This window comes from Austrofundulus limnaeus, unplaced genomic scaffold (genome assembly GCF_001266775.1).
Source record: "Austrofundulus limnaeus strain Quisiro unplaced genomic scaffold, Austrofundulus_limnaeus-1.0 Scaffold97, whole genome shotgun sequence".
In the NCBI taxonomy this organism is placed as follows: Eukaryota; Metazoa; Chordata; class Actinopteri; order Cyprinodontiformes; family Rivulidae; genus Austrofundulus; species Austrofundulus limnaeus.
Genome location: NW_013952499.1, coordinates 517301 through 526542, shown reverse-complemented (window position 1 = coordinate 526542; position 9242 = coordinate 517301). Strand labels below are relative to the sequence as shown.

Here is a 9242-nt window from a genome sequence, read left to right as displayed (position 1 = left end):
CCTCAGTTTCCACCCCCGCGGCTCTGCTCAGGATTTTGTCACCAATTGTTCCCGGGGGCTTTCAGTTCCTTCAGAGACTCAGGAAGACATGGCACGTTGTTCCTTTAACACAGAACCGCCCACAGGCAACAACTCGTCTCCAAGCCTGCTTCTTTACGAAGGAATCAATTAATAACAAACTCGTCTGATGCAAACTGAACTTGTCTGCTGCTCATTTAGGAACTCAGATCAGTTTTAAACCCTTACATGAAGCCGGGCAGCACAAAACRGCTTTGTTTCTTAAATCTGGTTAAATAAAGGAAATGTTTCCAGAGACTGTATGTACACATCTGCTCCAGTTGTAATTTCTTTAAACCGAAACAGAAAAGCAAGAAAGAGATTAGGAGATATAAAAGTCCCCATCTCCTCTCAGAGAGGAAGGAGACTTGCTTTGATAAAATGGTCTTACCAGATTGTATCGTGTGTGTGTGTGTGTGTGTGTGTGTGTGTGTGTGTGTGTGTGTGTGTGTGGGGCACAAACTGACCTGGCTGTAAGAACAGGTAGTACTCCTCTGTAGCTCAGGAATATTAATATTAGAAAATAAGACCTGAAACACAAATTTGTTAAATTTTGGGTAACTGGATAAGTATACCAACCATTGGCACACACTGGTGTGTTTTTTCTCAAAAGTTTTAGGTAAGTCCTTGTTTTAAAATCAAAATTATCCTAAATGTATGACATTGTTTTTCTATATGGCCACAAGCGGCCATCTTCTATAGTTGTTTAGAGAACAGAGAAGTTCATTTGTTGTTTGTTGGATCCACCATGGCCAATAGAAAAGGTTTATTCTATGTTTAAAAGGGTTTCACCCTGTTTTACAACATCGTTGAAGTTTGTCGTCAAAAAATGTTTTGAGTTCTGGTTATTTGTGTTGGAAAGGTTTAGTCTCATTTGTTGGTTTTTTCTGTCTTTGGATTCATGTTTACTTTGTTTTCTGTGGTATGTACTTCAGTTTAGACTTTAGTTTGTTTAGCTTCTGTCTACTTGTAGTTTGATTTCTAGGACTCGTGTGCCATCCATTCTCTACACTCGGTTATGCCGGGTTCACACGGCAAGATAATTGGGCCAATTTTTGGCCTGATTTTACCCTTATGACAATCTCAAGGATGTCCTGATTATGGTGATGCTCTAAAGACAATCATTGGAGATATTCCTGCCTGTGTGGTGAGGTAAGAGCGATCTAGTCGGCTTGGAAGGATCTCGGGATCTTTACCATCTCAAATYGAGGATTTTCAACATGTTGGATTGTCTTGGCCTGATATCCCAGAGTGTGGTGTTCCTCGAGGACAAACGAGCTCACAGCCTGTTAAATGTGGCATGTAGCCAATCAGAAAGAGAGGTGACGGAAACAAGGAGGGAAATCCAAAAATACACAACACAAAACAACAGCCACAGAGCACCACAAAGTTTGGTGGATGTCTGAGATGTCTTTTTATTTTTTTATTTTTCTCTGTTAGAAAAATGTTTGGAGTCTGTCAGGTTTTGAAAATCAACCAGCAATTTTAAAATCTTGCCGTGTGAATCAGGCATTAGTTGTTTGGTTCCAGTTCCTGCCCTGCCCACTCTCACCTGAGTTGTCTTTCCCCCACGTGTTTATCATCTGCACTTTGTTATGCCCCTTYTCCACTAACACTTCTACAGGATGGTTCAACTTGGCTCTCCATGGTTCCCAGGCTTTTCCACTAGCAAGGATTCGTGGAACCAGCATTTTTTCCCCGAACGTACTTGGCTGTGGTTTCTGGCCTGAAAACACAATGTCAGAAGACTGTCACTGATTGGTTAGGGAATGAAATCACTGGTTGTTTTATAAGAGCTACTCTCACAACAACACAATCCACCATTTGCAGTAACAACGCTACCATGTCCTCCACAGTKGTGTTGCGTGTCTTTTTGGGGTCTTCTACTGTGATTAACGGGTAACCACCATCAGCTAGTAAGGCATGTGATGTCAATTTTTGGACTCTGGGACCACCCAACTACGATGAACCCACTCACTAGAGCTGTTACTGAAGTGTAATGGAAAACCAGATTTCAGCCAAGTCCAGCTGTGCTGTAGAGGTGCTAATTGAAAAGGGCCACAAGTGTTTCTTTAAATACCTCGTTTGGTTTGTCCAGCGTCTGTACTTTATGCTTGTCAGCTGTTCATGTTTTTGTTTTCCTTCGTGTTCCTCCTGAGATTATTTCTTGGGAGCACTTTTGTTGCATTTTTGTTTACCTTTTTGTAAATAAATCAGTTCTTTACATTTACCTGTGAGCTCTTTGGTTCTGCATTGTTGATTTCTAACCTCCTCTAAACGTGATATTTATAAACTGTTGGTGGTTCCTACCGTTCAATCGTCGTTAAAGAAAAGAAATACTGCAAAACCAACATGTTTTGACACTCTTGGAGTTTCTCATTGAGTAGAACTACCGTATTTATTCAAGTATAATACATAAAATGTAATCCATAAAATCATCCATAAAGTTGGGGGGGTAATATTATACTTGGATAAATATTTTACTTATCTATTTTAACTGAAATATTGGCTTCATTCACAAAATGCCTGAGTCTGGAAATGAGACCACGTCATAAAAAGCAGTTGAAACGAGCTTACCTGACATTCCTCTGTGCTTCAGAGTGAGATAATAACAGATCCAGGCAGGCGATATGATGTATGATGTGAAGGGGGGGGGGCAGTCCTGCACCTTAGTAATGATAACGAACTAATGACATTAGCGTGTGACCGGGCCGCTCCTGGAACAACAACAAACACATGTTTGTCTGTAATGCCTGCCGTCTACCGGTGTTCTGAAAAGTATGTATCCCTGAAAAAGGTTTCCCCWCCAGAGGGGGCGCTCACGAGTAGGAAATAATCTGCTTTTCCCCCACAAGATGGTCCAAATCTCATGTGAAGTCTCTGACTTTTGTGTTGGCGCATCCTGGTGGACTAAGTGTAAAATGTCAGAATTCATATGATGCTGCTACAGCTGATATATATTTGTTGTCAAAATACCTTTTAGTACATATGTTGTTAAAATAAAATGAACAGTCCTATGATCATTTTATAAAGACTGCAAAGGCTGAAAAATCTTGAAGTTTGTATGAAATTGGAGGTAGTTTGAGGATTAAATTTTTTATGCTTTTTAAGCTCAAAAAAGTGGGGGTTGTATTATACATGAACATATTATACACAAATAAATACGGCAAATAAATTTAGGGAATATATGCATTTCACACTCAGAGGATGTGTTTGGGATTTGTCTCAGCTGCTACCACACTGTTTTAGTTCAGCTTCTTTAARTTGACTAAGTTAGCCCTATTTTGTGTTGGTTAATGTTGATTGGCTGTGGCGGTGGCCATCTTTAACTGGATATGTTCATCCATTAATTACCTTCTTATAGCTTTATTAAACTTCATCCTTTTCTTGAGATGTTTTACCAGCATCACAAATACAACACACGACCAAAAAACACAATTGCCCTTTCACCTTGGAGCGATAACACCTGTCTTCTTAATGTGCTCCACATCCCCGAGAAATGCATTGATTTTCTTGTCCAAACGTGGGAAAGAAAACAAATGAACGTATTTTCTGAGATATCAAACAGTCCCTTTTTAAACCTTGAGTGAGCCTGATTCTCGGTCTGAGGTATCGACTTGTCACAATAGCGCTGAGTCGTGTTCCGCTGAGCGTTTTTGACAGATGTCAGATCGTATCGCCGCAGCTTGCAGAGGCATCATAAAGCACGGTTCASCTGAAACGGCCGTCAGTGTGGATTTTCTCACACAAATGGACAGCTGTCTTGCTGTGAATGTCGAGCTGGAGCTATTGAACGCAGCCCGAGGAAGATGACCGATTCTGGGCTGTTTTTCACCGAGCCTCTGCGGGCGAACTACAACCAGCTCCATCTCAGTCAGACTTGGGGGATTATTTGTTCTGCTCAGAGCGTCTGACTCCGTCCCAGCAGCACCGCAACATCCTTCCATACCGTCGCCAGTAACTCCTGTCTTACTTGTCCCCTGAGTTTGTGTTGGAGAGAGACGAAAAAAGGGATTTATTTGAGCATTTGATCCTTGTGTTTTTCTTTCTTTTTGATCCTGTTTTGTTTATGCTCGCTTTATTTAATTTTTCAAGACAACAGGCTCAGCAGGGACTAAAAGAGACTTCGTTATAAAAGCAACAACACATTGTCGAGCTAGACCCCCTGACACGTTTTGTTTGAGCTAAATAAAAAGGAGCTTTTCTGCTGTAACAAAACAAGCCGGCCTCATTCTCTGTCCTCGGGCTCTCTGTGTTATTTGCGGCCTGCCAGAGCGGCTTCACACGCAGCCTTATCTTTCTTTTAAATGGACCRCACAACAACAGAAGCCTCTTTGCAAAGTTGTCCCATTAAAAACTGTCGCAGGTACACGCACCTCGAGTTCCATCACCCGCTCTCCCCGGCTCCCTCACATCGAGCCGTTTGCTCTGAAACGTTATCAAGTTGAGCCTTTATTTATTCCAGCGAGCCTTCCTGCTGCAGAACATCCAGCTCTTCCTCRGGGAACGTGGTGTATGTGCGTGAGAGCCTGTTTGTCTGCTGCTGGAGTGGCAAATGGCTAATGAATAATGCAGGGTAATAGTGATGTGTTGACAGCTCTGACGGCTGAGAGGTGCAGAGCTGCGTATCAGTGATAATGTCCCATTTCCCTTCTGTGCTCTTCCTCTCTTTTATTACAGCAAATTGCATATTTTTTTGTAATTTCACCTCCCTTCAACCTGGTCTCTGTGTGTCTGTGTTTGAAAGAATTTGTTCGACTCCAAAATCAAACATTTTGAATAATTCAGCGGTGAGTTAGCAGCTGATTGGTTTCTAAATTGATTCAAGCTTGTTGGTGCTCAGGGTTTGGTTTTGTGTCTTCTCCTGAGGCGGAGCCATCTTATTCATTTAAACCAGGGGAGAAAATGTTGCTTTTATTAAAGCAGCATCTTAAAGCCACGTTGTCTGAACAGATTTAACCGTTTCACTTCTTCCTCTTTTTGCATTTTGACTTTCTGCAGAGAATCGCCGTGCAGCGAGGCGGCTTATCTGCACAGATCGCGCTGTTTGTCTTCTTATCCCTGCAAACAGATGTCTTAGCATCAGCAGGCTAATTTATAAGAGCTGATTTAAACAACATTCGGAGTTTGTGAACGCTCTTTATCACGCTGACCGGCGAGCCTCCCGTCAGTAATTATAACTGGAAGCAGGAGTTGGACGCACTAATTCAAGCGAGATCTCTAAACACCAGGCGGTGATACTTAAAGTCCTGACAGTGTTTAAAATTAGAGCTGCAAATCATGTTAATAAATTCAGGTGAAAACCAGCCTGTGAATGCAGCCCTGTGTGGCGTCGATAATACAACAAACGGTAAGAAACTCGGAGACAATCAGCTTCTGTTACTAAGCTGTTCAGAATGTTAACGTTGATCATTTTTATTGTTCTCATTTAATTTAGGCAGATTAAAGACTCAGAGTTAGTGAAACTTTGAAGTTTTATTGGTTTATCTTCTACGAAGTCCTTCCCTCATCCTCTGAGAAAAGCATCTCTTTCCACTAAACCATCCAAAAAAGAAAGGTTAAAAACAAAACAACTGGTCCAAGAAACTCCAATTGTTTTGTTTTTTTAATCTTTTGTTTGGGGATTAATCATGACCTGGATGACTGAGAATCTTCACTGCACTAAACTATCAGTAAAGTTTGGTTTATACCTGAAAACGTTGTGAGACAGTGGATCGCTGATTACGTAATTTAGGATGTCTTTTTCTGAAMATGCATTGGGGATAAATTATCATAATTTCTCCCTCTGCCCTCCCAAYCTATCACAGCTCATAGCTTAGCATAGAAACTACAACAATGATAGCAGGATAAATGTTTTGTTCACTCAACTGTGTGTCAATGTTGTGTTGGGTGAGGGGAGTCCCAGGAGGAAAAACTCTTTTCTTTTGAAAGTGTGAACGGTGGCTGCTCGTAATTTAACAAACGTCTTCTGGGAACGGATCGTTCTCAGAAAAATGACCTGCAGAAGGACGCGCTGCACCACACGACGGGGAGAACAAACTAAAGTTACACAAATTTTCTGTCACTAACAGCGTGAGCAAAACGTGCGACTTGAAGTATCAGCCTTAATTTAATGGTCAAAAATGAAAAATCTGGGCCACAGAAGGGCCGTCATTCTTTGCGTTGTTAGTGTTAGTGCACTGTGTGGGTCAGAACTGGGCTAGACAAATTTTTCTAAGTAGAGGGGAAAGCCCGTTTAAAGATTCAAAAAGAGGTTAAAAAGTTTTAAATGGATCAGTAATCAGTGCAGGGATTTTAAAACTGGTGTAATATGATCAAATTTCTAGTCGCGTTCAAACGTCTGAGCAGCACAACCTGGTCTTTAACAGAGAAGTGGTGCTAAATTGTTAATTATGTTTCTTTGTACGACACAGAAAACAACAAGACAAACAGTTTATTCTGCAAAAACAACGACATGAATAATGAAGCTTCAGATGTGCGTCCAGCTCACTTAGAGAAGAAATATGAAGCAACGAAGTTTCGTTCGCAGGACCRGAAATAAACACAAAAACGAACAGAAGCTTGTCTTACAGGCACTAAATCCTGATCAGCTTCAAAGAAACAGATGTCAGGAGTATTATTCACGATGTTTGAGCTGTGCAGAGCAGAAACACCTCAGCAGTCATTACTGAGCAGCATGTGGTTGGAGATTCTGGCAGGTTCAATCCTTCRAAATCCTGCAAAACCTGCAGTATGAAAATAATTCTGCTGTATTTGACTTCCTGCTTTCAGAAATGTATATTTACATAAACATGTTGCTGCGACTCTGGAATAAATGTAAGAACTGTATTATAAACTAAATCTTGTTCCTGTGTGCGTGTACCTGGTTTTTATTACCTTGTTAGGATCRTTTCTGAGATAAACAGCTACCTTGTTAGGACCAGTAGTCCTTATGGGGACCAAAGACCGGTCCTTATATGGTGGATTCGTATTGATGGGATAGGGTTAGGACTAAGGTGTGAATGGAGTTTGTTAGGTTTACTGCAGTACATTTAAAATAGTGGGGCACCATTAATTTTTTATTTATGTTTTAAGAACTCACACAATACAATACAGGTATAATAAAAGGTAAAATATAAAAATACTTGTTTTTGTACATAATGCAGGGTTCCTCTGCCTTTATCAGGTGATTATATGCAGAGCACTGGAGCCAGAAAGTCATACAGTGACTTGTACACATTAATAATTAAATATTATCAGGTTCTCACTAGTATTTCAATTCAAGGGTGTGTGTGTGGAAAAAAGTAAGTTCCCTAAGGGAGGGAGGGAGGGGGATATAATAGAAATGACCTGAGAACCAGGGTAAGGCTCAGGGTTCGGCTACAGAACTGACTGGAAATGAATAGAAGTTAATACATGGTCCTAATAAGGATAGAAATACAAACTTGTGTGTGTGTGTTCAAAACTAAAATAAATGTTATGAACAGATGGTGATCCATTTTAATATTAAATAAATAAAATCCCTCATTACCCAACAAAAGATTTGCCTTTTCTCATGTTTCAATATTGCTCTGTTACCATTTGAAATGAAAACGTTTTTTCTTTTTTGTTAGAGATGTCCTTGTTTTTATGAACACGTCTGCCAGTTAGAAGATTAAAAATTGACTGAATAGTGAAATAATTAATAGTTTAAATAGAGTATTTCCCCTCACTGTTGTAATAGTTTGTGGTGCAGCAGCTGCAAACATCGTGTTTACACACAGATTTAGATCTCTGCTGTAGAGCTTCTCTAAGATGTGTTTTCTTTTCTGGTTGCCTTTTTTGATGAATTCCCTTTTTTGGTGGCCCAGTTTTAGCAGTTCGGCTCTTTTAGTGAGTTTATTTTCCTGCCATATTTAGTCGATTTTCTATTTACTTCCTGCCGCTAAAAAAAAAAGAGTAATTATAATGTTTTGCCTGTTCTTTTTGCGTTTTTGTGTGCCCAAAATATCTCATGAACCAGTGGAGTCTCGTCATTATTACGCTCCTGTCTGTGTGGTTCAAACTGTACAAAGAAGTAAAACTTTAAACCACAACCCTGAGCTGTTTTCTTCCACCGTAGTGAAGCTGCTGCATCCTAAACTCTCCACGGTCTGGTTTTTCTGAGCGGCCTCGGTGGGGTTTGCGACCCCCCACCTCGCGGAGCCTTCAGGTTGCAAACTCCATAAGAAAGCCAAAGACGTTACAGGAGCAATGCACCCCCGACACCATGTTCTGTGCTAAAAAAATGATCAAAGCGGGCCAGCTTTACCTCTGAGCGTCCATAACTCAAACACTAATAGTCTAATACTCATGAAAAGATTATGCTTGTTGTTATTGATTTGCCCACCAGGTGTTTGCATAATTCAGAAGCAGCTTGTTGCTGTTCAGCCTTTGAGCTTCACCACACCTCTCCAYACCGCTGGAAATGTTTCAAACTCATGTTTGAATTTGTCCKCACATTWAGATGCATGGATCATCAACAGACATATGATGATGTTCTTGCTGGGCCTGTCATGATGAGCAGTAAATCAATTAATTGAACCATAAATTAAAACTGGTTACCACGTAGAGGTAACATAATGAATGACCCCCGCACGCACGAATGCAGCAGAACTCTGAAGTCTTTATTCCTAATAAATGTCATGCTACTAGGTGCATCCCAAATTTGTAGTGGTTTGGGTGGGGGTCTTTTTTTGGGTGGGGGGTGGACCTGACGGACAGCCCCTCATCAGAGCTAAACAACAAAAGAAATATAAAGCTCCTATGTTTAATAGTTTTTGAGTTATAAGCATTTTTGCATGTCCTGACACCCCCTTTTTGAAAGGAGCCCCCTCCTCACATATGGGGTCTATCATAAAACCGTTGGCTGGCTCAGTGTAGGTCGGACTCATCTACAGTCCTGCCAAATTTCATGTTGACCAGTGCAGCCTTTTTTGTGCTACGGTCATAGGCGTAATTTGCAGGGGGGTTAGGGGGGTTATGACCCCCACAATAATTTGATCCAGTCAAAATAACCCCCCCAATAAAATGACATTTTTTGCTCAAACGCAATAGGAATTAACTGGTTCAGTAGACAGATGCAACTCTCTTGTCTTTATGTTACGTTGACCTGATTAAAAAAAATACAGTGTCATATATCTACGTTTTAAGCATAATTGCTAAAAATGACATGCAGTGTTTTAGAG

General features: G+C 40.7%; 1 protein-coding gene across 1 annotated transcript in view; it reads left to right on the top strand.

Annotated features, from left to right (window-relative positions):
• Positions 1 to 9242, top strand: part of st6galnac3 (ST6 (alpha-N-acetyl-neuraminyl-2,3-beta-galactosyl-1,3)-N-acetylgalactosaminide alpha-2,6-sialyltransferase 3) — an 88731-nt gene that overhangs the window by 70818 nt on the left and 8671 nt on the right. The window lies entirely within an intron of this gene.